Raw genomic sequence first — 26,098 nt, 5'->3', positions numbered from 1 at the left:
ACCTGATATAGGTTTCTCAAGACGCAGATCAGGTGCTCTGGTATTCCCGTCTATTTAAGGATTTTCCACAGTTTACTGTGATCCACACAGTCAAAGGCTTTGGCATAGTCAATAAAGCAGAAACAGATGTTTTCTGGAACTCTCTTGCTTTTTTGATGATCCAGCGGATGTTGGCAATTTCACCTCTGGTTCCTCTGCCATTTCTAAAGCCAGCTTGAACATGTGCACTTTCACAATTCTCATCTTGCTAAAGCCCGGCTTGGAGAACTTTAAGCAGTACTTTAACTAGCATGCGAGATGAGAGCAATTGTGCAGAAGTTTCAACATTCTTTGGCATTGCCTTTCTTTGGCATTAAAATGAAAACTGACCTTTTCCAGTCCAGTAGCAATTGCTGAGTCTTCCAAATTTGCTTGTATATTGAGTGCAGCACTTTCACAGTATCATCTTTCAGGATTTGAAAGAGATCAACTGAAATTACATCACTTCCACTAGCTTTCTTAATCGTGATGCTTCCTGAGGCCCATTTGACTTCACAATCTAGGATGTCTGGCTTTAGGTGAGTGATCACACCATCGTGATTATGTGGGTCATGAAGATCTTTTCTGTACAGTTCTTCTGTGTATTCTTGCCACTTCTTCTTAATATCTTCTACTTCTATTAGGTCCATACCATTTCTGTCCTTTATTGAGCCCATCTTTGCAAGAAATATTCCCTTGGTATCTTAGTTTCATGAAGAGATCTCTAATCTTTCCCATTCGATTGTTTTCCTCTATTCCTTTTTATTGATCGCTGAGGAAGGCTTTCTTTTCTCTCCTAGCTATTCTTGGAACTCTGTATTGAAATGGGTGTATCTTTCCTTTCTCCTTTGCTTTTCACTTCTCTTCTTTACACAGATATTTGTAAGCCCTCCTCAGACAGCCATTTTCCTTTTTTGTATTTCTTTTTCCTGGGAATGGTCTTAATTCTTGTCTCCTGTACAGTGTCACAAACCTCGGTCCATAGTTCATCCATGACTCTGTCTATCAGATCTAGTCCCTTAAATCTATTTCTCACTTCCACTGTATAGTCATAAGGGATTTGATTTAGGTCATACCTGAGTCGTCTAGTGGTTTTTCCCAGTTTCTTCAATTTCAGTCTGAATTTGGCAATAAGGAGTTCATGACCTGAGCCACAGTCAGCTCCCAGCCTTGTTTATGCTGACTGTATAGAGCTCCTCTATCTTTGGCTGCAAAGAATATAATCAATCTAATTTTGGTGTCAACCATCTGATCATGTGTAGAGTCTTCTCTTGTATTGTAGGAAGAGGGTGTTTGCTATGACCAGTGTATTGTCTTGGCAGAACCATATTAGCCTTTGTCCTGCTTCATTCTGTACTCCAAGCCCAAATTTGCCTGCTACTCCAGGTGTTTCCTGTCTTCCTACTTTCACATTCCAGTCCCCTATAATGAAAAGAATATCTTTCTTGGGTGTTAGTTCTAGAAGGCCTTGTAGATCTTCATAGAACTGTTCAGATTCATGTTTTTCAGCATTACTGGCCATAGACTTGGATTACCGGGATACTGAATGGTTTTCCTTGGAAATGAAGAGACCAGTCTGTCATTTTTTAGATTGCATCCAAGTACTTCATTTCATATTCTTTTGTTGACTATGATGGCTACTTCGTTTCTTTTAAGGGATTCCTGCCCACAGTAGTAGGAATAAGGGTCATTTGAGTTAAATTCACCCATCCCAGTCTATCTTAGCTCGAGGATTCCTAGGATGTCGATGTTCACTCTTGTCATCACCTGTTTGACCACTTCCAATTTGCCTAGATTCATGGACCTAGCATCCATGTTCGTATGCAATATTGCTCTTTACAACATCGATCCTTGCTTCTATCCTCAGTTCCATCTACCACTGGGTTTTGTTTTTGCTTTGGCTCCATCCCTTCATTCTTTCTGGAGTGGTTTCTCTACCAGTCTCCACTAGCATATTGTCCAACTTCTGCTGTATTTGAATGCTGCCTCTACTATCATCTACTTCATGTATCAATTTAAGTCAACGCATTTATGTTTAAAATGAAAAGCTTTATTGCATGACAATAATGCAGAGCAAGCATCACCTGCTGTAAAGAAAAGATAAAAACAGCATCTGGGACCAGACCTATCTGTCTACATGGATATTAGTGAGTATTAGGGAGGGGTTGAAGACACAGTAGCATCTAGCCAAGACTTTCTATCTGAAATGTCATGATTAAGAACACATTTTAAGATGGAATAGCTTTCCTGCTGTGTGATTTGATGCCATGTTAGTTCATTGCTTCCCTGGTGGCTCAAATAGTAAAGAATCCATCTCCAATGCAGGAGACTCAGGTTCTTTCCCTGGGTCAGGAAGATCCCCTTGGATAAGGAAATCGCTACCCACTCCAGTGTTCTTGCCTGGAGAAGTTCATGGACAGAGGCGTCTGACAGGATATAGTCCATGAAGTTGCAAAGAGTCAGACACACCTGAGTGACTAACATTTTCACTTTCAGCACACCAGGACATTCAGCACACGGTGGTTGCAATGGAGGGGAAAGGGGTCAGTCAGTCCACATGTTGGACAGTGCAGGATAAGATACCAGAACAGGCTCAGAAGGAGACTTCCCTGGTGGTCCAGGGACTAAGACTCCACACTCTCAATACAGGAGGCACAGGTTCCATTGCTGTTGGGGAACAAAGATTCCCCCGTGCCACTGGGCAATGGCAAAAAAGAAAAAAATAATAATAAATAATAAATTGTGCCACTGGGCAATGGCAAAAAAGAATAATAATAATAATAATAATAATAATAATAATAATAATAATAATAATAATAATAATAAATAAAATTTTTAAAAAGCCTCCAAAGAAACAGAAAGGATGACCAGAACAGTAGGTACTGACCATAGGGGGATTCCACCATGATGTTTTGACTTGGTGACTTCTCCTAAGGCTCTCACCACAGGCATCGGATCCAGGGGCTCTGCAGGAGGTACCAGCACAGCTGTAACCACGTGTCTGACATTCTATGTTCCAGCACAACATGCCTTTCTGGAGGCTATCCTGCCATGAGGACCTGAAGGTGCAGAGGCACTCCCTGGAGCAGGATTGTTTATAGTAGGATCCAAGGCCCCATCACCTCCCATCAGAGATGCATCCCACCAGCCCAGGCCCCTGGTTTTCCCCACCTCCCCCAGCAGATGATGGACACTAAGCAAGGTCCCTCCAGCCAAGACGTGTCCAGGAACCATTGCAGAAGTTGTCTTTTGAGTCCCAACACAGGTCCTGAGAAACAGTGCACCCAGCAGTGATTTTAGAATATTTAACTTTGGGGAAGAGGGCTGGCTTGGAGTCCAGACTTTTCTACAAGATTTACAGAATAAAAGCAAGGAAATGCTGATTTGGGGGAGGGCTGGTTGATGAGAAGGGAACTGGATTTTTTGTTTTTCTCTTTTTCTTCTTTAATATATGGGCTAATCTCCTTACTCTGGTATCATGCTCTTGAACCTGTGTGTTGCTTTCCTTAGCTGTAGATTTTTTCTCAGCTGGCACAGGAGTGGTGCATGGTTCTAACTGAAGCCTCTCTGCTCCGAGTTGTGCTTTGGGGGGACTAGCAAGAGAGGTAATTCAGGACTGTAGGGAAGACTGTTGCTTTCTTTGCTTTTAAGGACCTAATTTGACATCACGTGAACAGTGCATGTGTCTTAGGCTGTCATCTTGTTTTCTGGGAAGAGAGGACCCTGGGGAGGAGGTGGTATTTTGCAACAGAAAGAGGCATTAAATAAAACCTTATTTACATTTTGAAATGGAGGGTGTCACTACTTGATAGCTACCTTTGAGGTTTCTGAATATGTTGATCTTTTCCTCTTTCATTGCAGAAGTATAAAGTCCAACTAAAACTGGCTTAAGCAAAAAAAAAAAAAAAAAAGAAAAGAAAAAAAAAAGTGTCTCCAGGAACTTTAGTTCACATATGTCTTTAGGCATAGCTGGATCCTGGTGATCAAGTGACTTTCTCCTGGGTGGCTTTACTTCTCAGGCAGGCTCATCCTGTTGTGCCAGAAATGGCTCCAGCAATCTTTCAGCAAAACAACACCAGTAGAAAGACCTGCTTCTGCCTCGAGGTTCTAACAAGAGCCTCTGGATTGTGTCTCATTGGCCAAACCTGAGTCCTGAGCTACCCATGGAGCTGAATTTAGGGTTCATTCTCTCATGAGCAGAAAGTTGGAGACTGCTGGTTCCCCAAAGGAGAAATCAGTAAGCTACTACTAAGAGAACTTGGGGGCTTGTATGGAAATAGAACTAACTTCCATGCCAATGGTAGTAGTTTATTTTCTAGTGGGTGAACCGAGAATTTGGTGTAGGAAACAGGAAGGGGGCAGTTCCAAGGACATCTTGAGCTCTGTTGTTTGCCCACAGAGTTCAAAGTAGAGCATGGATCCATTTGACTGGATGCTAAGCCTAAGTATAAGCTCCTCCCTCTATTCATATTGGTAAAATCCAGGATCTTCAATGGGTTGGCATCCATGTCAGTGGAGATGGAAAAATGACCTGATGATTGGAGCCTCAGAGCTAGAATCTGAAACATAGAAAGCCACCACCAATGGTGAGACAGACTCCCCGCTAAGCTCTGAGCTCCCTGGGGGCAGGTTTATTTATTTCATCTGTGTTTTACCCCAAATCAAGCATGGAATGATGTTCTTGGAATCAATCCATAGAGTGAATACTACCATAAACTGGAATCCCATTATAGATGAGGTTCCTAAGACAAACCTACGAAGTATATTAAAAACATTACTTTGCCAACAAAGGTCCATTGAGTCAAACCTGTGGTTCCTCCAGTAGTCATGTATGGATGTGAGAGTGAATGGTTGTTGTTAATTCACATGAAGACACCAGGATTCATGGCTCCCGGAGGAGAATTCAATCCAGGGCCAAAGACAAGCCTTGATCACTCAGAGCTTTTGTGTAATAAGGTTTTATTCAAGTATAAAGGAGATAGAGAAAGCTTCTGACACAGGCATCAGAAGGGGGCAGAAGGAGTACCCCCTTGCGAGTGTTAGTAATGAAGTTATATACTCTCTAATGAATCCAAAGAATGTCTGGAGGTTGTAAAGACCTCACCAGACCTACTCCCATAATTTACATTTTAAGATAACAGAATTAACCAGAAGGTTTAATCCAGCGACTGTCCTCAGGCAGGATACATTATTGTTATATAATCCTAAGGAATGTAGAGAAGGGAAAAAAAGTTTGTACTTTCTTCCTCCTTGAGAATTCCAGACCCCTCTCTCTTTGGGGACCTCTAGACTTCTTGTCAACCTACTTAGGAAATGACCCTCTCAAGAGTTGGACTATGAAGAAAGCTGAGCACCAAGAATTGATGGCTCTGAACTGTGGTGCTGGAGAGGACTCTTAAGAGGCCCTTGGACTGCAAGGAGATCGAACCACTCAATCCTAAATGAAATCAGTCCTGAATCTTCATTGGAAGGACTGACGCTGAAGCTCCAATACTTTAGCCACCTGATGCAAAGGACTGGCTCACTGGAAAAGACCTTGATGATTGGAAAGGTTGAAGGCAGGAGGAGAAGGGGATGACAGAGGATTAGATGGTTGGATGGCATCGCCAACTCAATGGATATGAGTTTGAGCAAGATCCAGGAGTTGGTGATGGACAGTGAAGCCTGGAGTGCTGCAGCCCTTGGGGTCGCAGAGTCGGACACAACTGAGCGACTGAACTGATCTGAACTATAGATGAGATAAAAGGATGATGGAAGTATCATTGAAATCATAGTCAGTAAGGTAATTGGTTAGGTGAATGGGATATTTGTAAAAAAGGATGAATAGATGTTTAAAAATTGGGTAGGTTGATGTCTGTTTAGGTGATTGGAGAATGGGTGGATAAACGAATGCATAACTCTTGGGATGAATAGATAGATGGTTATATAGATTATGAGTAGTTGGATGATTTGATGGATAACTGAATTGATGACCAAATGGTGATATGATGACATGGATGGATGAATGAATGCTTGTCTGGATGAATGAATGGTTGCATGGTGAGATGGAAAGCTGGATGGATGGTTAAGTGGATGAATGAGTGGCTAAATGGATGGGTGGGTAATTGAGTGAGTAGTTGGATAGAATGACTAATGGTTGATGAGTGGTTGATAGTAATACTGTGATGGTTGGATATGTAGTTGCAAGAATGGTATGACAGTTAGATGGACAGATGGTTAAATGAAAGTAAAGAACCCCTAGAGTTAGCTGCCAAAAACATGGGTCCACCTCACTATAATCTGCCGAATTAGGTTTCTTCTAATGCGTGGAAGAGTTGTACTGGATGAATTGACATCTGGCTGGAGAAGAAAAAGAGACTGGAGCAGAGCCACCCAGGGAATCATTGATGTGAATGGTCCTGAATCCTCCCTGTTTTCTCAATTGCTTGGTACCCTAGCCACTTAGGTACCCACTTGAAATCACGTGCTATCCACCCTTCCCTTCCAGCCACCATCACAACCTGCTCTCAGATAGAGAACAGAATTGTGGTTGCCAAGGATGGATGGGAGAGGGGTGGGCTGGCAATATGGGGTTGGTTGATGCAAATTACTACATTTACAGTGAATGAACAACAAGGTTCTAATGTATAGTACAGGGGACAATATTCAGTACCCTATGATAAACCATAATGGAAAATAATGTAAAAAAAGAATGTGTACATGGTGTATAACTGAGACGCTTTCACTTTATTTTACTTTACAATATTGGTTTTGCCATACATGGACATTAATCCACCACGAGTGTACGTGAGTTCCCAATCCTGAACCCCCCTCCCACCTCCCACCCCATATCATCTCTCTGGATCATCCTTGTGCACCAGCCCCAAGCATCCTGTATCCTGTATCGAACATAGACTGGTGATTTGTTTCTTACATGATAGTATACGTTTCAATGCCATTCTCCCAAATCATCCCACCCCCACCCTCTCCCTCTGAGTCCAAAAGTCCGTTCTATACATCTGTGTCTCTTCTGCTCTCTCGCATACAGGGTTATAATTACCATCTTCCTAAATTCCATATATATGTGTTAGTATACTGTATTGGTGTTTTTCTATCTGGCTTACTTCACTGTGTATAATCGGCTTCAGTTTCATCCACCTCATTAGAACTGATTAAAATGTATTATTTTTAATGGCTGAGTAATACTCCATTGTGTATATGTACCACAGTTTCTTATCCATTCAGTTGCTGATGGACATCTAGGTTGTTTCCATGTCCTGGCTATTATAAACAGTGCTGTGATGACATTGGGGTACACGTGTCTCTTTCAATTCTGGTTTCCTCAGTGTGTATGCCTAGCAGTGGGTTTGCTGGGTCATAAGGCAGTTCTATTTCCAGTTTCTAAAGGAATCTCCACACTGTTCTCCATAGTGGCTGTACTAGTTTGCATTCCCACCAACAGTGTAAGAGGGTTCCCTTTTCTCCACACCCTCTCCAGCATTTATTGCTTGCAGACTTTTGGATCAAGGCCATTCTGACTGCTGTAAAATGGTACCTCATTGTGGTCTTGATTTGCATTTCTCTGATAACGAGTGATGTTGAGCATCTTTTCATGTGTTTGTCAGCCATCCATATTTCTTCTTTGGAGAAATGTCTATTTAGTTCTTTGGCCCATTTTTTGATTCAGTTGTTTATTTTTCTGGAATTGAGCTTCATAAGTTGCTTGTATATTTTTGAGATGAGTTGTTTGTCAGTTGCTTCATTTGCTATTATTTTCTCCCATTCAGAAGACTATCTTTCCACCTTGCTTATAGTTTCCTTTGTTGTGCAGAAGCTTTTAATTTTAATTAGATCCCATTTGTTTATTTTTGCTTTTATTTCCAGTATTCTGGGAGGTGGATCATAGAGGATCCTGCTGTGATTTATGCTGGAGAGTGTTTTGCCTATGTTCTCCTTTAGGAGTTTTATAGTTTCTGGGCTTATGTTTAGAACTTTAATCCATTTTGAGTTTATTTTTGTGTGCGGTGTTAGAAAGTGATCTAGTTTCATTCGTTTACAAGTGGTTGACCAGTTTTCCCAGCACCATTTGTTGAACAGATTGTCTTTACTCCACTGTATATTCTTGCCACCTTTGTCAAAGATAAGGTGTCCATAGGTGCATGGATTTATCTCTGGGCTTTCTATTTTGTTCCACTGATTATTTATGTCTTTTTGCCAGTACCATACTGTCTTAATGACTGTGGCTTTGTAGTAGAGCCTGAAGTCAGGTAGGTTAATTCCTCCAGTTCCATTCTTCTTTCTCAAGATTGCTTTGGCTATTCGAGGTTGTTTGTATTTCCATACAAATCGTGAAATTATTGGTTATAGCTCTTTGAAAAATACCGCTGGTAGCTTGATGGGGATTGCATTGAATCTGTAGATTGCTTCTGGTTACTACACTCATTGTCACTATATTGATTCTTCTGATCCATGAGCATGGTTTATTTCTCCATCTATTAGTGTCCTCTTTGATTTATTTCATTAGTGTTTTATAGTTTTATATATATAGGTCTTTAGTTTCTTTAGGTAGATATATTCCTAAGTATTTTATTCTTTTCGTTGCAATGGTGAATGGAATTATTTCTTTAATTTCTCTTTCTACTTTCTCATTATTAGTGTATAGGAATGCAAGGGATTTCTGTGTGTTGATTTTATATCCTGCAACTTTACTATATTCATTGATTAGCTCTAGTAATTTTCTGGTGGAGTCTTTAGGGTTTTCCATGTAGAGGATCATGTCATCTGCAAACAGTGAGAGTTTTACTTCTTCTTTTCCAATTTGGATTCCTTTTATTTCTTTTTCTGCCCTGATTGCTGTGGCCAAAACTTCTAGAAGTATGTTTAATAGTAGTGGTGAAAGTGGGCACGCTTGTGTTCTTCCTGACTTTAGGGAAAATGTTTTCAATTTTTCACCATTAAGGATAATGTTTGCTGTGGGTTTGTCATATATATTTATTATGCTGAGGTATGTTTCTTCTATTCCTGCTTTCTGGAGAGTCTTTATCATAAATAGATGTTGAATTTTGTCAAAGGCCTTCTCTGCATCTATTGAGATAATCATATGGCTTTTATTTTTCATTTTGTTAATGTGGTGAATTACATTGATTGATTTGCGGATATTGAAGAATTCTTGCATCCCTGGGATAGAGCCCACTTGGTCATGGTGTATAATCTTTTTAATGTGTTGTTGGATTCTGAGTGCTAGAATTTTGTTGAGGATTTTTGCATCTATGTTCATCAGTGATATTGGCCTATAGTGTGTGTGTGTGTGTGTGTGTGTGTGTGTGTGTGTGTGTGGCATCTTTGTCAGGTTTTGGTATTAGGGTGATGGTGGACTCATAGAATTAGTTTGGAAGTTTACCTTTCTCTGCAATTTTCTGGAAGAGTTTGCACAGGATAGGTGCTAGCTCTTCTCTAAATTTTTGGGAGAATTCAGCTGTGATGCCGTCTGGACCTGGGCTTTTGTTTACTGGAAGATTTCTGATTACAGTTTCAAATTCGTGTTTATGATGGATCTGTTAAGATTTTCTATTTCTTCCTGGTTCAGTTTTGGAAAGTAGTACTTTTCTAAGAATTTGTCCATTTCTACCACATTGTCCATTTTATTTGCGTTTAATTGCTGATAGTAGTCTCTTATGATCCTTTGTATATCTGTGTTGTCCATTGTGATCTCTCCATTTTCATTTCTAATTTTATTGATTTGATTGTTCTCTCTTTGTTTCTTGATGAGTCTGGCTAATGGTTTGTCAATTTTATTTATCCTTTCAAAAAACCAGGTTTTGGCTTTGTTGATTTTTGCTGTGGTCTCTTTTGTTTCTTTTGCATTTATTTTTGCCCTAATTTTAAAGATTTCCTTCCTTCTACTAACTCTGGAGTTCTCCATTTCTTCCTTTTCTAGTTGCTTTAGGTGTAGAGTTAGGTTATTTATTTGACTTTTTTTCTTGTTTCTTGATGGATGTATGCCTGTATTGCTATGAACTTTCCTCTTGGCGCTGCTTTTATAGTGTCCCACAGGTTTTGGGTTGTTGTGTTTTCATTTTCATTCATTTCTATGCATATTTTGATTTATTTTTTGATTTCTTCTGTGATTTGTTGGTTATTCAGAAGCGTGTTTTTCAGCCTCCATATGTTGGAATTTTTAATAGTTTTTCTCCTGTAATTGAGATCTAATCTTAATGCATTATGGTCAGAAAAGATGCTTGGAATGATTTCGAGTTCTTTGAATTTATCAGGGTTAGATTTATGGTCCAGGATGTGATCCATCCTGGAGAAGTTTCCGTGAGCACTTGAGAAAAAGGTGAAATTCATTGTTTTGGGATGAAATGTCCTATAGATATCAATTAGGTCTAACTGCTCTATTGTATCATTTAAAGTTTGTGTTTCTTTGTTAATTTTCTGTTTAGTTGATCTGTTCATAGGTGTGAGTGGGGTATTAAAGTCTCCCACTATTATTGTGTTATTGTTAATTTCCCCTTTTATACTTGTTAGCATTTGGCTGACATATTGCAGTGCTCCTATGTTGGGTGCATATATATTCATAATTGTTATATCGTCTTCTTGGATTGATCCTTTGATCATTATGTAGTGGCCTTAAGCGTCTCTTTTCACAGTCTTTATTTTAAAATCTATTTTATCTGCTATGAATATTGCTACTCCCGCTTTCTTTTGGTCTGTATTTGTGTGGAATATTTTTCCAGCCCTTCACTTTCATTCTGTATGTGTCCCTTGTTTTGAGGTGGGTCTCTTGCAGGCAGCATATATAGGGATTTTGTTTTTGTATCCATTCAGCCAGTCTTTGCCTTTGGTTGGGGCATTCAACCCATTTATGTTTAAGGTAATTATTGATAAGTGTGATCCCTTTGCCATTTACCTTACTGTTTTGGGTTTGTGTTTATATGCCCCTTTTGTGTTTGCTGTCTAGAGAATATCCTTTAGCATTTATTGGAGAGCTGGTTTGTTGGTGCTGAATTCTCTCAGCTTTTGCTTGTCTGTAAAGCTTTTGAATTCTCCTTCATATTTGAATGAAATCCTTGCTGGGTAGAGTAATCTGGGCTGTAGGTTTTTTCTTTCATCACTTTAAGTATGTCTTGCCATTCCCTCCTGGCCTGAAGAGTTTCTATTGAAAGATCTGCAGTTATCCTTATGGGAATCCCCTTGTGTGTTATTTGTTGTTTTTCCCTTGCTGCTTGTAATATTTTTTTTGTGTCTGTGTGTTTGATCTTTGTTAATTTGATTAATATGTGTCTTGGGGTGTTTCACCTTCGGTTTATCCTATTTGGAACTCTCTGGGTTTCTTGGACTTGGGTGATTATTTCCTTCCCCATTTTAGGGAAGTTTTCAACTATTATCTCCTCAAGGATTTTCTCATGGTCTTTCTTTTTGTTTTCTTCTTCTGGGACTCCTATAATTCGAATGTTGGAGCGTTTCATATTGTCCTGGAGGTCTCTGAGATTGTCCTCATTTCTTTTCATTCGTTTTTCTTTTTTCCTCTCTGATTCAATTATTTCTACCATTCTACTATTTCACTAATCCTATCTTCTGCCTCCGTTATTCTACTATTTGTTGCCTCCAGAGTGTTTCTGATCACATTTATTGCATTATTCATTATATATTGACTCTTCTTTATTTCTTCTAGGTCCTTGTTAAACTTTTCTTGCATCTTCTCAATCCTTGTCTCCAGGCTATTTATCTGTGATTCTGTTTTGATATCAAGATTTTGAATCATTTTCTCTAACAATATTCAGAATTATTTCTCACATAGATTCCCTATCTCTTCCTTTTTTGTTTGGTTTGGTGGGCATTTCTTCTGTTCCTTTACCGCCGGGTATTCCTCTGTATCTTCATCTTGGTTATATTGCTGCGTTTGGGGTGGCCTTTCTATATTCTGGGAATTTGTGGAGTTCTCTTTATTATGGAGTTTCCTCACTGTGGGTGGGGTTGCATTGGTGGCTTGTCAAGGTTTCTTGGTTAGAGAAGATTGTTTCAGAGTTCTGGTGGGTGGAGCTGGATTTCTTCTCTCTGGAGTGCAATGAAGTGACCAGTAATGAGTTATGAGATGTCAATGGTTTTGGACTAACTTTGAGCTGCCTGTATATTGAAGCTCAGGGGTGTGTTCCTATGTTGCTGGAGAATTTGCGTGGTATGTCTTGCTCTGGAACTTGTTGGCCCTTGGGTGGTGCTTGGTTTCAGTGTAGGTATTGGAGGCATTTGATGAGCTCCTATCGATTAATTTTCCCTGGATACAGGAGTTCTCTGATGTTTTCAGGATTTGGACTTAAGCCTCCTTCTTCTGGTTTTCAGTTTTATTTTTAAGTAGCCTCAAGACTCTCCATCTATACATCACCAATGATAAAACATCTAGGTTAAAGATGAAAAGTTTCTCATCATTGAGGGACACCCAGAGTGGTTCACTGAGTTACATGGAAAAGAGAAGAGGGAGGGGGTAGTTAGAGGTGACTGGAATGAGAAGAGGTGGGATCAAAAGAGGAGAGAGCAAGCTAGCCAGTAATCACTTCCTTATGCATGCTTCATAGTCTGGACCACTTAGAGATGTTCACAGAGTTATACAGGGAAGAGGAGAGGGAGGGAGGAATTAGACAGAGGTGGCCTGGAGGATAAAAGAGGGAAATGAAAAGGAGAGAGACAGATCCAGCCAGTAACCAGTTCCCTAAGTTTTCTTCACTGTCTGGAACACACAGAGATTCACAGAGTTGGGTAGAGATGAGAAGGGGGAGGGAAGAGACAGAGACTACCTGGTGGAGAAAAAGGACAGTCCAAAGGAGGAGAAAGTGGTCAAGCCAGTAATCTCACTCTCAGGTAAAACTGGGTACTGAAGATTGGGTTTTTAAATGTACAAAGTTGACAACAACTACCAAAAAGCAAAGATTAAAAATCTAGAGTATAGGTTGGATTTTCAAAAATACAATATTAAAGAAAAGAAAAACACCAAAGCCACAAGAATTATTAAACACACACACACACACACACACACACAAATATATACAGTGTTTGCTTTAAAAATATGGTCTTTTTTTTTAAGTAATTGTAGGTTATAAAAATAAAAATTAAAGGAGAAATAGAGGACTAAATTTTTTTTAAGTTAAAAAAAAAGAAGAAAAAAGAATCACACAATAACAAAGAAAGAATGATCGTAAAAAATAGTAAAGATATACCTGGGACTTTCTCTGGTGTTGTGGGCAGTGTGGGGTCACTTCCAATGCGGTTCCCTCTGTTTTACTTCGTATGTTTGCTGGTCTCTCCAGTGTCTGATTTCCACGCTGACGCAAGGGGGCCGATGGTGGATGCTTTCTTTTTTTTTTTTAGGCTCACTTATTCAGTCGCATTGTGGGGAGGGAGGAATGCTGCAAAAAATAACACTAGGGTGTGCTCACCAGGCCAGTGGCGCCTGCCATGATGGGCCTGCTCCTGCTCACAGCACATACTGCTCAGGCTTTATGTTGTTCTGCCAGGAACCATCTGAGGCCGGCCCTAGGCTGAATGCACCTCCCTGGTCTAAGCCGCTCATGCTTGGCACTCAGGTAGCCCTCAGAGGCACAGATTCAGTTGGGCCTGCGTTTTGTGCCCTTCCCAGGTCCTAGTAGCTCAGGTGTTTGGTGAGCGTGGTCGCTGCGACTTAGCGTCTTTCCCGTCCCTGCTGCTCAGTTTTCTGGGTGTACCACTGGTGTCCTTCTCAGGCAGATGATGATTGTCCAGAACCCCAAGAAGTCTTAGTTAGAAAAGAAGCCTGCTTGCAGTTTGGTAGGTAATGTCTCTCTTGGGCTGCAATTGCCCCCTTCCAGCATTTACGGCTCTGACTGCCTGTCACAGGAGGGGGATGGTCTGCAGCTGGCTATTTCTGTTCCATCCTTTGTTCTGTGTGCAGTCCTGGCAGTGTCATATATTACACTTTTTGCGTGGTAGCTATCCCACAGTCTGGTTTGCTGGCCACGTCAGTTCACTCTGGTTATGCTTGGGGTGTTCCAGCCTGATTCTTGAAAAGCAGTGCAGCCGGCGCCTCCCTGCCCAGCCCCCACTTGCTAGTGGTGAATGCAGGCATCTGCGCTGCTTCTCCACTGGGGGAGTTACCACTGGACTTGTAATCTGTTGGTTTTAATTATTTACTGGGCTCGTAATCTGTTGGCTTTAATTATTTATTCATTTTTCCTCCCTGTTATGTTGCCATCTGTGTTTCCAACACTCACCACAGACTCAGCAGCAAGAGTGTTTCCTGGTATTTGGAAACCTCTCTTCTTAAGACTCAATTCCCAGGATGGGACTCCCTTCCCAGGATGGGACTCTCTTCCTGGGATGGAACTCCCTCCCTACCTCCTTTGTCTCCTTTTTCGTCTTTTATATTTTTTTCTACCCATTTTTGAAGACAACGATCTGCTTTTCTGGGTGCCTGATGTCCTCTGCCAGCATTCAGAGGTTGTTTTGTGGAATTTACTTAACACTGAAATGTTCTTTTGATGAATTTGTGAGGGAGAAAGTGGTCTCCCCATCCTATTCCTCCACCATCTTCAGACCATTCCTCAATTATATTTTTAAATTAAAGAGAAAAGAATAAAATATTCCTATCTCCAAATACTAAATAAACAAACAACAACCAAAAAAAAAAAAACACCCTGCTGTCAATAAGACTTCTGTTGAGAGTTAACAAAGCATAAATTACTTATTAAAAAGAAAATTTTTAAAAAGGCTTCCATTAGTCACACTAGTAGTAGATTCTTTCACCTGTCCACACAGAAAGAGGTTTGGGGTGAAACAGACTTGTCACTTAATCCTGAAATTAACTACCCAGGTGGTCAACTACTTTTCTATTATGATGACTGAAGGTTGAAGGCTGGTGCTGATAGTCCACAGTCTGTAAATGTTTCATTCTGAATTCTGGATGACTTGGAGCTCTCTGTGGGTAAAGACACTATCTTTCTCATTCTGTAAGAGAGAGCAACTAATAAATGTTGAATGATAGATCCATGGATGAATGGATGGTGGATGGACTGGTGGATGGTGGGTAGATGGATGGATAAATAGATGCATGAATGGATGAGTAACTAAGACTCATAGGTCCCAGGCTTCTTGTCTTCACTGTTTATCCGAAATTATCTTGCAGCCCTCTGGAACCCTCTTAGAAGTAGAGTAGCTGGAATATGCAATACTCCAAAAGAAAAACCCTTTAGCCTTCTAGGAGTCTGAGCATGACACCAGAACTTCCTGGGCAGCTCAGGAGAAGGACAGAAAATCAAAGAAGTCTTCAGGTCAACCTCCAGGGCTGATGGTATTTGTTTCAAAGGGACTTAGAAGTCAGAGAACTAACATAGGAATTTGTCAGTTGCAAATAGCATAAATACCATTAAAGTGGCTTAAAAGGAAAACAAAAGATATTTGGCCTACTTGACTGAAAGGTTCAGAAATGTGTGATCTCACACTCCATGACCACCAACACCACAGATGCAGAATTCAACAAGTATCTTTAAATTCTTTTAAATTCAGTCTCTGTCTCTATCACTGCATATTGTTTCCTCTAACTTGGCTTCATTTGTAGACAATAACCCACATGGGGTTAGAAGTGATTCAACAAAGACTTCTACTGATTGAACATTGGTTAATTCTTAGAAGGATAATTGCTTAGAAAGATTGGTTAAATTTATTATGTGAGATTAAAATGTCCTTATGGTTGAAATATCATGATTTCCTTCTTCCTTAGTTAGTTGCAGCCAAAAGCATCTCAACATATATAGCACATAATAAACTGTAGTCATGGTATTATACCACGTGGACTCAGATGTCTACTCAGGAAACCAATCATTCAAGTGGAATGGATAATTTTTCCATCAGATATTACTTGAGCATCTATAATGCACTGGCAGTGTCCCAGGGACAACAGACACATATTTGATAAGACATGGTGCTTGCAAAACAAACAAACAAACAAACAAACGAGAAATTTGATCACCTTAAAAAACTACAAAACATAAGTAAGTCTTCCCTGGTGGCTCGGTGGTAAAGAAGCTGCCTGCCAATGCAGGAAATGCCAGTTCAATACCTGGTTTAGGAAGTTACTACCTATCAAGGGGCAACTAGACCCATGCACTACAACTTACTGATCCTGTGTTCAGAGCCCAGGAGCCCCAACTACTGAAGCCCACTTGCCCTACTGCCTGTGCTCCACAACAAGAAAAGCCACTGCAGTGATAAGACCATGCACCACAACTAGGGAGGAGGCCCACTCTCCACAACTAGAGATAAGCCCTGGCAGCAATGAAGACCCAGTACAGCCATAAGTAGATACTTATTATAAAAATAAAAACATGAGACAAAAGTCTAATTGAAATTCAAATCACAGACAACAGTAAGTGTTAATCCCTCTTGATATATAAAAACCTCTTAGAAATAAATAATAGACCAACAACACAAACAAAATGATCAAAGTGTATGAACAGACATCTTAATATATTTTTTTAAGTGCAACTGGATCTTAAACATATACAAAGATGTTCAAGTTCCCTCATAGTAAGATAAATGGAAATTTATTGAGATATCACTTTTCACATCAGATTGAAAAAAGCTTGAAAGTTTTAGGACTCACAGTGCTGGTGGAGCTGTGGGGCTTCATGCATTGCTTGTGAAGGCTGAAATTGGCACAGCTCCTAAGGAGAGAAAGTGGGCAATATTTACCCAATTTGTAAGTCTGACTCAGTAATTCCACTTCTGAGAATCTATCTACAGATATATTTATGCAAGCACGCATGTTCTGTATAGAGTTATTTTTTACAATACTGTCTGTAATAGCAAAGAATGAAAACAAACAGAATATCCATCAGCAGAGGGCTGATATTTACTGGCTGTGGGACTTTTTATTCCATTGGATGTTGGATCTTATTCAAAATCCAGTGAGAAGACACCAAACAGTTTAAAGCAGGAGAGGGGCATAATCTGGCTTCTATTTTTAAGAATCATGCTGATCTGGGCGATGGATACCCAAGTATCATTTCAGTTCAGTTCACTTCAGTCGCTCAGTCATGTCCGACTCTGTGACATGAATCACAGCACGCCAGGCCTCCCTGTCCATCACCATCTCCCGGAGTTCACTCAGACTCACGTCCATCGAGTTTGTGATGCCATCCAGCCATCTCATCCTGGGTCGTCCCCTTCTCCTCCTGCCCCCAATCCCTCCAAGCATCAGAGTCTTTTCCAATGAGTCAATGCTTCACATGAGGTGGACAAAGTACTGAAGCTTCAGCATTAGCATCATTCCTTCTAAAGAAATCCCAGGGTTGATCTCCTTCAGAATGGACTGGTTGGATCTCCTTGCAGTCCAAGGGACTCTCAAGAGTCTTCTCCAACACCACAGTTCAAAAGCACCTATTCTTCAGTGCTCAGCTTCTTCACAGTCCAACTCTCACATCCATACATGACCATAGGAAAAACCACAACCTTGACTAGATGGACCTTAGTCGGCAAAGAAATGTCTCTGCTTTCGAATATACTGTCTAGGTTGGTCATAACTTTTCTTCCAATGAATAAGCATCTTTTAATTTCATGGCTGCAATAAACATCTGCAGTGATTTTGGAAATCTGAGTTCAGAGTGCTCAGGCGTTCTTCTGCCGCATACACAGCACCGACAGTGTTGCGGGCTCAGCACCCGTGAAGCTGTGCTCGCCAGTGACCACCTGAGGGCAGTGCGACATTGCCATTGGCCCGAACTTACAGGAATTCAGTTCAGTTCAGTTCAAGTTCAGTCGTTCAGGCCTGTCCGATTCTTTGTGACCCCATGAACCGCAGCACACCAGGCCTGTCCATCACCAACTCTAGAGTCCACCCAAACCAATGTCCATTGAGTTGGTGCTGCCAACCATCTTATCCTCTGCCGTTCCCTTCTCTGCTGCCCTCAATATTTCCCAGCATCAGGGTGTTTTCCAGTGAATGAGCTCTCTACATCAGGTGGCCAAAGTATTGGAGTTTCAGCCTCAACATCAGTCCTTCCAATGAACATTCAGGACTGATCTCCTTTAGGATGGACTGGTTGGATTTCCTAGCAGTCCAAGCGACTAGCATCTTTTAATTTCATGGCTGCTGTCACCATCTGCAGTGATTTTGGAGCCCAGAAATATAAAGTCTGATAGTGTTTCCCCATCTAATTGCTGTGAAGTGATGGGAACAGATTCCATGATCTTAGTTTACTGAATGTTGAGCTTTGAGCCAACTTTTCAACTATCCTGTTTCACTTTCATCAAGAGGCTTTATAGTTCTTCTTCACTTTCCACCTTAAGGGTGGTGTCATCTGCATATCTGAGTTATTGATATGTCTCCTGGAAATCGTGATTCCATCTTGTCTTTCCTCCAGCCCAGCGTTTCTCATTATGTACTCTGCATAGAAGTTAAATAAGCAGGGTGAAATATACAGCCTGATGTACTCCTTTTCCTATTTGGAACAACTCTGTTGTTCCATGTCCCTAACTGTTGCTTCCTGACCTGCATACAGATTCCTCAAGATGCAGGTCAGGTGGTCTGGTATTCCCATCTCCTGAAGAATTTTTCACAGTTTATTGTGATTCACACAGTCAAAGGCTTTGGCATAGTCAATAAAGCAGAAGTAGATGTTTTTCTGGAACTCTCTTGCTTTTTCGATGATCCAGTGGGTGTTGGCAATTTGATCTCTGGTTCCTCTGTCTTTTCTAAAACCAGCTTGAACAACTGAGAGTTCGCCATTCAGGTATTGCTGAAGACTGGCTTGGAGAATTTGGAGCATTACTTTACTAGCATGTGAGATGAGTGCAATTGTGCAGTACTTTGAGCTTTCTTTGGTATTGCCTTTCTTGCGACTGGAATGAAAACTAACCTTTTCCAGTCCTGTGGCCACTGCTGAGTTTTCCAAATTTGCTGGCATATTGAGTGTAGCACTTTGAGGCCTGGGGTCAGAGCCCAGCTATTTCTTTTCCTGTTTATGGGAACTTCACTCTCAGAATTACAGCTTTCTCACCTACAAAATGGGATTGAAGAGAAAAGCCACCTCACAGACAAGTTTCCATCATTGAATGCATTCAGACGTGAACAACACTTTGTTTGAAAGCTTCCTTTTCAGTCTCTCTGTATAAGAAATGCCTATTCCATCAAGACCCAGTTTAACACAGATACATGTGTGTGTGCATATTATGTGTGTAAAACTAAAACATGTTCCACAAAGCAATGCTGACCTATAATACTATGACACATCCTCTTATTTTCCATCCTGTCCTGTTTTCTATTTGAAAGATGTAGGTTGACTCCATGACCCACTGTTTAGAAAATATTAGTTTAGTAATAGGCTCTGCAGACCATGTTTTTTCAGAAGTCCCATTTTACAGCAGGAGGAACTGAGGCCCAGACAGTGTCATTTGCTTGTCTGTGACCCCCCACCTGCTGGAAGGTAGCAGAACCCAGACCCCCAACCCAGGATCACTGATGCCTAAATTAAGGCTCTTCCACACAAGATGCAAATTGGCAGGTCACAGGCCATAACTGACCCACAAAGAAGTTTGACTAATTTTCACAATATTTTTGCAAATTTATTACAACCATATAAAACATATAGTTGGAAGACATAACACAAAATATGAATTTTCAACTTATCAGTAAAAGTGGGCAATCTGGCAACACATGCACCTAAGTATGCACCTGACCAGCAGGTGCCACACCAGAGTTGCCACTTTGAGCTGCTCTCCAGGTTCATTAGTTTGCCTCAGTCCCCACTGTGCATGGACAGAGGAGCCTGGTAAGTTACAGTCTCAGAGTCAGACATGAGTCTCAGAGTCGGGTCTCAGAGTCAGACACGACTTAGCAACTAAACGGTAACAATCACCATGCCATTTTGTGACCCAGACACTGAAACAAGCCATCAATTGCCATAGTCTGTGCTTTTTTCAGAATGGATAAACATTTTCAGAATGGAGGGGAAAAAAGGAAAAACAGGACTTCCCTGGTGGCTCAGTGGTTAAGAATCTGCCTGCCAATATAGGGGACACAGGTTTGACCACAAATCTCGGAAGATTCCACATGTCCTGGGACAACTAAGGCTGTGAAAACTACTGAACTTGCATTCTAGAGCTCATACTCTGGAACAAGAGAAGCCACCGTAAGAAGCTCATGCACTGCAACTAGAGAAAGCTCTCTCATGGCAACAAAGATCCAGCACAGTCCAAAATAAATATATTTCTTGAAAAAGGTAAAACAAAAACTAAGGCAAGGGACCTACATTTACAAAAAATAGATGCACAGATCTTTTCTCACATATTGAAATACAAAGAAAACACAGCAACATCAACTTAAGCCCAAAAGTGTTTCACTTGTTCTGTCTCCTGACTTGTTTAGAGTTTACAACCCCCATCTTAACCAATACCTTTATCTATCTTCATGTGTTTTGCCCACCACTATGTCCCCATCACCTGAAACTGCTCAGCCAAGAAAAAGTGCCTAATTAAGAATGAGTGGTTTTTATACAAAAGCTTCTCCCAATATTAGCAGATATACAGTAATGGTGAAGAGCAGGCATTCTTTGGTTAACAGGATAGCTCAAGTCCAGCTTCTGCCAGAAGTAGCTGTGTGACCTCAGGCAGCTTCCTCAGTCTCTCTGGGCCTGATGTGTCCTCAGCTGCAAGACGTAAGTGATGAGGCACCATGTACAAAAGTGACCAGGAATGTGAAAAATGCTGGATAAATGAAGTTCCCTTCTCCTCCTTCACTTCATCAAGGTGAACCAAGGTCCATGGTCCATCATGTTAACAAGTCATCTGGTGATCAGTTATCCTGGCCTTGGGTTATCTGCAGGGCTAGAGAGGCAACTGTCTCCTGTTAACATCAGGGCATGTAAAGGAAGCCCTGGGCCAGATGGCAACATCAAAGATTCGATCCCCAGGCACATCTCTGGGTGAGAACTGGCTTTTCAACATCCAAGCATTCCTCTTGCTGCTCACCCTCCTGAACTGAAGAGGCTGGAGAGCTGAAAATTCCATTTCCCAGACTCCCTTGCAGCCAGGGATAGGAAGCCGTTAAGGGCCCACTCATCAGCTATGTCTGCGAGACACCTGTACTTATGCAGAGTTAACAAAGGAAAAAGGGCTGGGCAGAGGACACTGGCCTACAAATCAGTAGGGCCTGCTGATCCTGTGGCAGTGGTCCCTTGGGGTCCAGTCCTACAGTGTGGCTTCCTCAGCCCTCCCGTGATTCTGTAAATACTCATACTGTTATCAGTCATACCCCTGGAAATTTGAACAAACTCAGGGACAAAGTGGAGGAGAGAGGAGGCTGAGGTGCTGCAGTCCACTGGATTGCAAAGAATTGGAAAGACTTAATGACTGAAGGCGGAGAAGGCAATGGCACCCCACTCCAGTACACTTGCCTGGAAAACCCCATGACAGAGGAGCCTGGTAGGCTGCAGTCCATGGGATCGCTAAGAGTCGGACACAACAGAGTGACTTCACTTTCACTTTTCACTTTCATGCACTGGAGACAGAAATGGCAACCCACTACAGTGTTTTTGCCTGGAGAATTTCAGGGACAGGGGGGCTGGTGCGCTGCTGTCTATGGGGTCACACAGAGTCGGACATGACTGAAGCGACTTAGCAGTGGCAGCAGTGACTGAAGGACAATCAGTCTCATGCAATCAGGGAAGCAGCTAGATCCAGCCCATGTGTTTGGGGTATGATTTTAGTGATGAAGAAGCTGCATGCAGAAGGTGCAAAAGATGCGAGTTAAATCCCTGTGTGGAGAAGATTCCCTGGAGGAGGATAGACATGGCAACCCACTGCAGTATTCTTTCCTGGAGAATCCTATGGCCAAAGGAAGCTTGGTGGGCTACAGTCCAGAGGCGCACAAAGTCAAACATGACTGAAGCGACTTAGGACACACACATGCATGCACAATTTATTATGGGAATTATTAATAGACCTCATAGGTCAGCTGTGGGAGGAGGTTGAGAAGTGAGGTCTGAAAAAGGAGCCACCAACCAGGTCTAACTAGCCACCAAAGTGAAGCTGCTGAGGGCCAACAGTAGAGAAATGGATAGGGAACCACTGCCTCTGCAGCCAAGCGTCCAGTGACAGGCCAGGTGCTGATGCCCAGGAGCCAGGAGGAAGTTTTGGATGCATCCCAGAGGACAGTAAGGACACGCTAGAACCTGAAGGTGTGTCTGCAGCTATTTGTCACCACACAGAAACCTTGCAAGAGGAGACTGCTGCTCCCTTTCCACTTTCAAACTCTCTCCCAAGTTACCCTTTTGGTCAGCTCTACCTCGGAAATTTTTCATACTTTTCACGGGGTTCTCAGGGAAAGAATACTGAAGTAGTTCGCAATTCCCTTCTCCAGCAGAGATCACATTTTGTAGAACCCCATGAACAGTATGAAAAGGAAATAATAATAGTAGGACAGTGAACTATGAACTCCCCAGGTCACTAGGTGCCCAACCTGCTACTACAGATCAGTGAAGAAATTATTCCAAAAGAATGAAGGGAAGAAGCCAAAGTGGAAACAACACCCAGTTGTGGATGTGACTGGTGATGGAAGTGATGTCCAGTGTTGTAAAGAGCAATATTGTGTAGGAACCTGGAATGTTAGGTCCGTGAGTCAAAGCAAATAGGAAATGATCAAACAGGAGATGGCAAGAGTGAACACCGACACTTTAGGAATCAGGAAACTAAAATGGACCTGAATGGGTGAATTTAACTCAGATGACCATTATATGTACTACTGTGTTTGAGAATCCCTTAGAATAAATGGAGCAGCCATCATAGTCAACAAAGGAGTCCAAAATGCAGTACTAGGATGCAATCTCTCAAAGGACCAATAGATCTCTGTTCGTTTCCAAGGCAAACTATTCAATATCATGATAATCTGAGTCTGTGCCCCAACCAATAATGCTGAAGAAGCTGAAGTTGAACAGTTCTATGTAGACCTGCAAGACCTTCTAGAATTAACACCCTCAAAAGATGTATTTTTCATTATAGAGGACTGGAATGCAAAAGTAGGAGGTCAAGAAGTCCGTGGAGTAACAGGTAAAGTGGGCCTTAGAGTACAGAACGAAGCAGGGCAAAGGCTAATCGAGTCTTGCCAGAAGATTTCACTGGTCATAGCAGATACCCTCTTACAGCAACACAAGAGAAGACTCTACACATGGATATCACCAGATAGTTAATAGTGAGATCAGATTGATTATATTCTTTGCAGCCAACGAGGGAGAAGCTCTAGATAGTCAACAGAAACAAGACCTGGAGCTGACTGTGACTCAGATCATGAGTTCCTTATTACCAAATTCAGACTTAAATTGAAGAAAGTAGGGAAAACCACTACACCATTCAGGTAGGACCTAAATCAAATCCCTTATGATTATATAGTGGAAGTGAAACATAGTTTCAAATGATTAGATCTGAAAGAGAGCCTGTAAAACTATGAACAGGGCTTCATGACATTGCACAGGAGGTAGCAATCGCGACCATCCCCCCAAAAAATAAATGCAAAAAAGCAAAATGGTTGTCTGAGGAGGCCTTACAAATAGCTATGAAAGACAAAGTAGAAAAGGAAAAACGTACTCATTTGAATGCAGAGTTCCAAAGAATAACAAGGAGAGATAAGAAAGCCTTTCTCATGGATCAATGCAAAGAAATAGTGGACAACAACAGAATGGGAAAGACTAAAGTTTTTTTCAAGAAAATTAGAGATAGCAACTTTGCATGCCGGAACTTTTTATGCAAAGATGGGCACAGTAAAGGACAGAAACGGCATGGACCTAACAGAATCAGAGGATTCTAAGACGAAGTGGCAAGAATACACAGACTATTACCCAAAAGATCTTCATGATCCAGATAATCATGATGTTGTGATCACTCACCTAGACTCAGTCATCCTGGAATGTGAAGTCGAGTGGGCCTTAGGAAGCATCACTACAAACAAAGCTAGTGGAGGTGATGGAATTCTAGTTGAATTATTTCAGGTCCTAAAAGATGATGCTGTGAACGTGCTGTACTCAGTAGGCCAGCAAATTTTTCCACAGGACTGGAAAAGACCAGTTTTCATTCCAATCCCAAAGAAGGGCAATGCCAAAGAATGTTCAAAGTACTGCACAATTGCTCTCATCTCACATGCTAGTAAGGTAATGTTCAAAATTCTCCAAGCCAGGCGGCAACAGTATGTGAGCCATGAACTTCCAGATGTTAAGCTGGATTTTGAAAAGGCAGAAGAATGAGATCAAATTTCCAACATCCATTGGATCATGAAAAAGCAAAAGAGTTCCTGAAAAACATCTGCTTCTGCTTTATTGACTATGCCAAATCTTTTGTGTGGATCACAACAAACTGTGGAAAATAATTCAAGAGAGATGAATACCAGACCAACTGGCTTGCCTCCTGTGAAACCTGTATGCAGGTCAAGAAGCAACAGTTAGAAAATGGAACTGGAACAGTTAGAACTGGACATGGAACAACAGGCTGGTTCCAAATAGGAAAAGGAGTACATTAAGGCTGTATATTGACACCCTGCTTATTTAACATATATGAAGAATACAACATGAGAAACACTGGACTGGATGAAGCACAAGCTGGATCAAGATTTCCAGGAGAAATATCAATGAGCTCTGATATTCAGATGACACCACCCTTATGGCAGAAAGCAAGAACAAAAGAGCATCTTGATGAAAGTGAAAGAGGAGATTGAAAAAGTTGGCTTAAAACTCAACATTCAGAAAACTAAGATTATGGTATCTGGTCCCATGACTTCATGACAAGTAGATGGGGAAACAACAGGAACAGTGACAAATTATAGTTTGGACACCAAAATCAATGCAGACCGTGACAGCAGCCCTGAAATTAAGAGATGCTTGCCCCTCAGAATAAAACTTATGACCTGTCTAGATGGCTTATTAAAAAGCAGAGACATTACTTTGCCAACAAAAGTCCACCTAGTCAAAGATTTGGTTTCTCCAGTAGCCATGTGTGAGTGTCAGAGCTGGAGTATAAAGAAAGCTGAATACCAAAGAGTCAATGCTTCTCAACTGTGGTGTTGGAGGAGACTCTCGAGAGTCCCTTGGATTGCAAGGAGATCCAACCAGTCCATCCTAAAGAACATTGGTCCTGAATATTCATTGGAAGGACTGATGCTGAAGTTGAAACTTCAATACTTTGGCTACCTGATGCGAAAGACTGACTTATTAGAAAAGACCCTGATGCTGGGAAAGATTGAAGGTGGGAAGAGAAGAGGACAGCAGAGCGTGAGATGGTTGGATGGCATCATCGACTTAATGGACATGAGCGTGAGTAAACTCCCGGAGTTAGTGATGGACAGGGAGGCCTGACTTGCAGCAGTCCGTGGGGTTGCAAATAATCGGACACAACGAAGCCACTGAGCAGACTGGCTGAACTCGAAATCAAAGAAAGGGGTTCTGGGAAATGTAGTCTCAGCCTAGCCAAATTAACACAGTGGAGCACAGACCACTTGACTTACTAAACCCTTCTCCTTTCATTAGTAGGGTGAATTCACCTTTGGAAAACTGACCTGACCAATAAACAGACTTTGGACAAGTCTGCAGTGAGTAGTGTGTTGTGGCTTGCCTGGTAGCTTAGAGGATAAAGCGTCCGCCTGCAATGCAGGAGACTCGGAAGACTTTCCAGTCAGTGTTTTAATTTTTCATCTTATGAACCTGCACTAGAAAGAGCCTGAACCTCATTTCCCAAGCTCCCTTACAGTCAGAATGCAGCCATGTGACCTAGGCTCAATCAATTAGATGCACCTAGATGGTACTTAAGACACAATTACCTACAACCACATGAAATGTAGGCTTAGCCAATGGATACACCTACTGGTTTTGAATAGGCAGAGGAACCAGAGATCAAATTCCCAACATCCACTGGATCATTGGAAAAGCAAGAGTGTTTCAGAAAAAAACATCTATTTCTGCTTTATTGACTGACAAAGCCTTTGACTGTGTGGATCAAAATAAACTGTGGGAAATTCTGAGAGAGATGGGACTACCATACCACCTGACCTGTCTCTTGAGAAATCTATATTCAGGTCAGGAAGCAACAGTTAGAACCGGAC

The sequence above is a fragment of the Ovis aries genome, chromosome Y, assembly GCF_016772045.2.
Source record: "Ovis aries strain OAR_USU_Benz2616 breed Rambouillet chromosome Y, ARS-UI_Ramb_v3.0, whole genome shotgun sequence".
Taxonomy (NCBI): Eukaryota; Metazoa; Chordata; class Mammalia; order Artiodactyla; family Bovidae; genus Ovis; species Ovis aries.
This window is presented reverse-complemented; position numbering follows the sequence as displayed.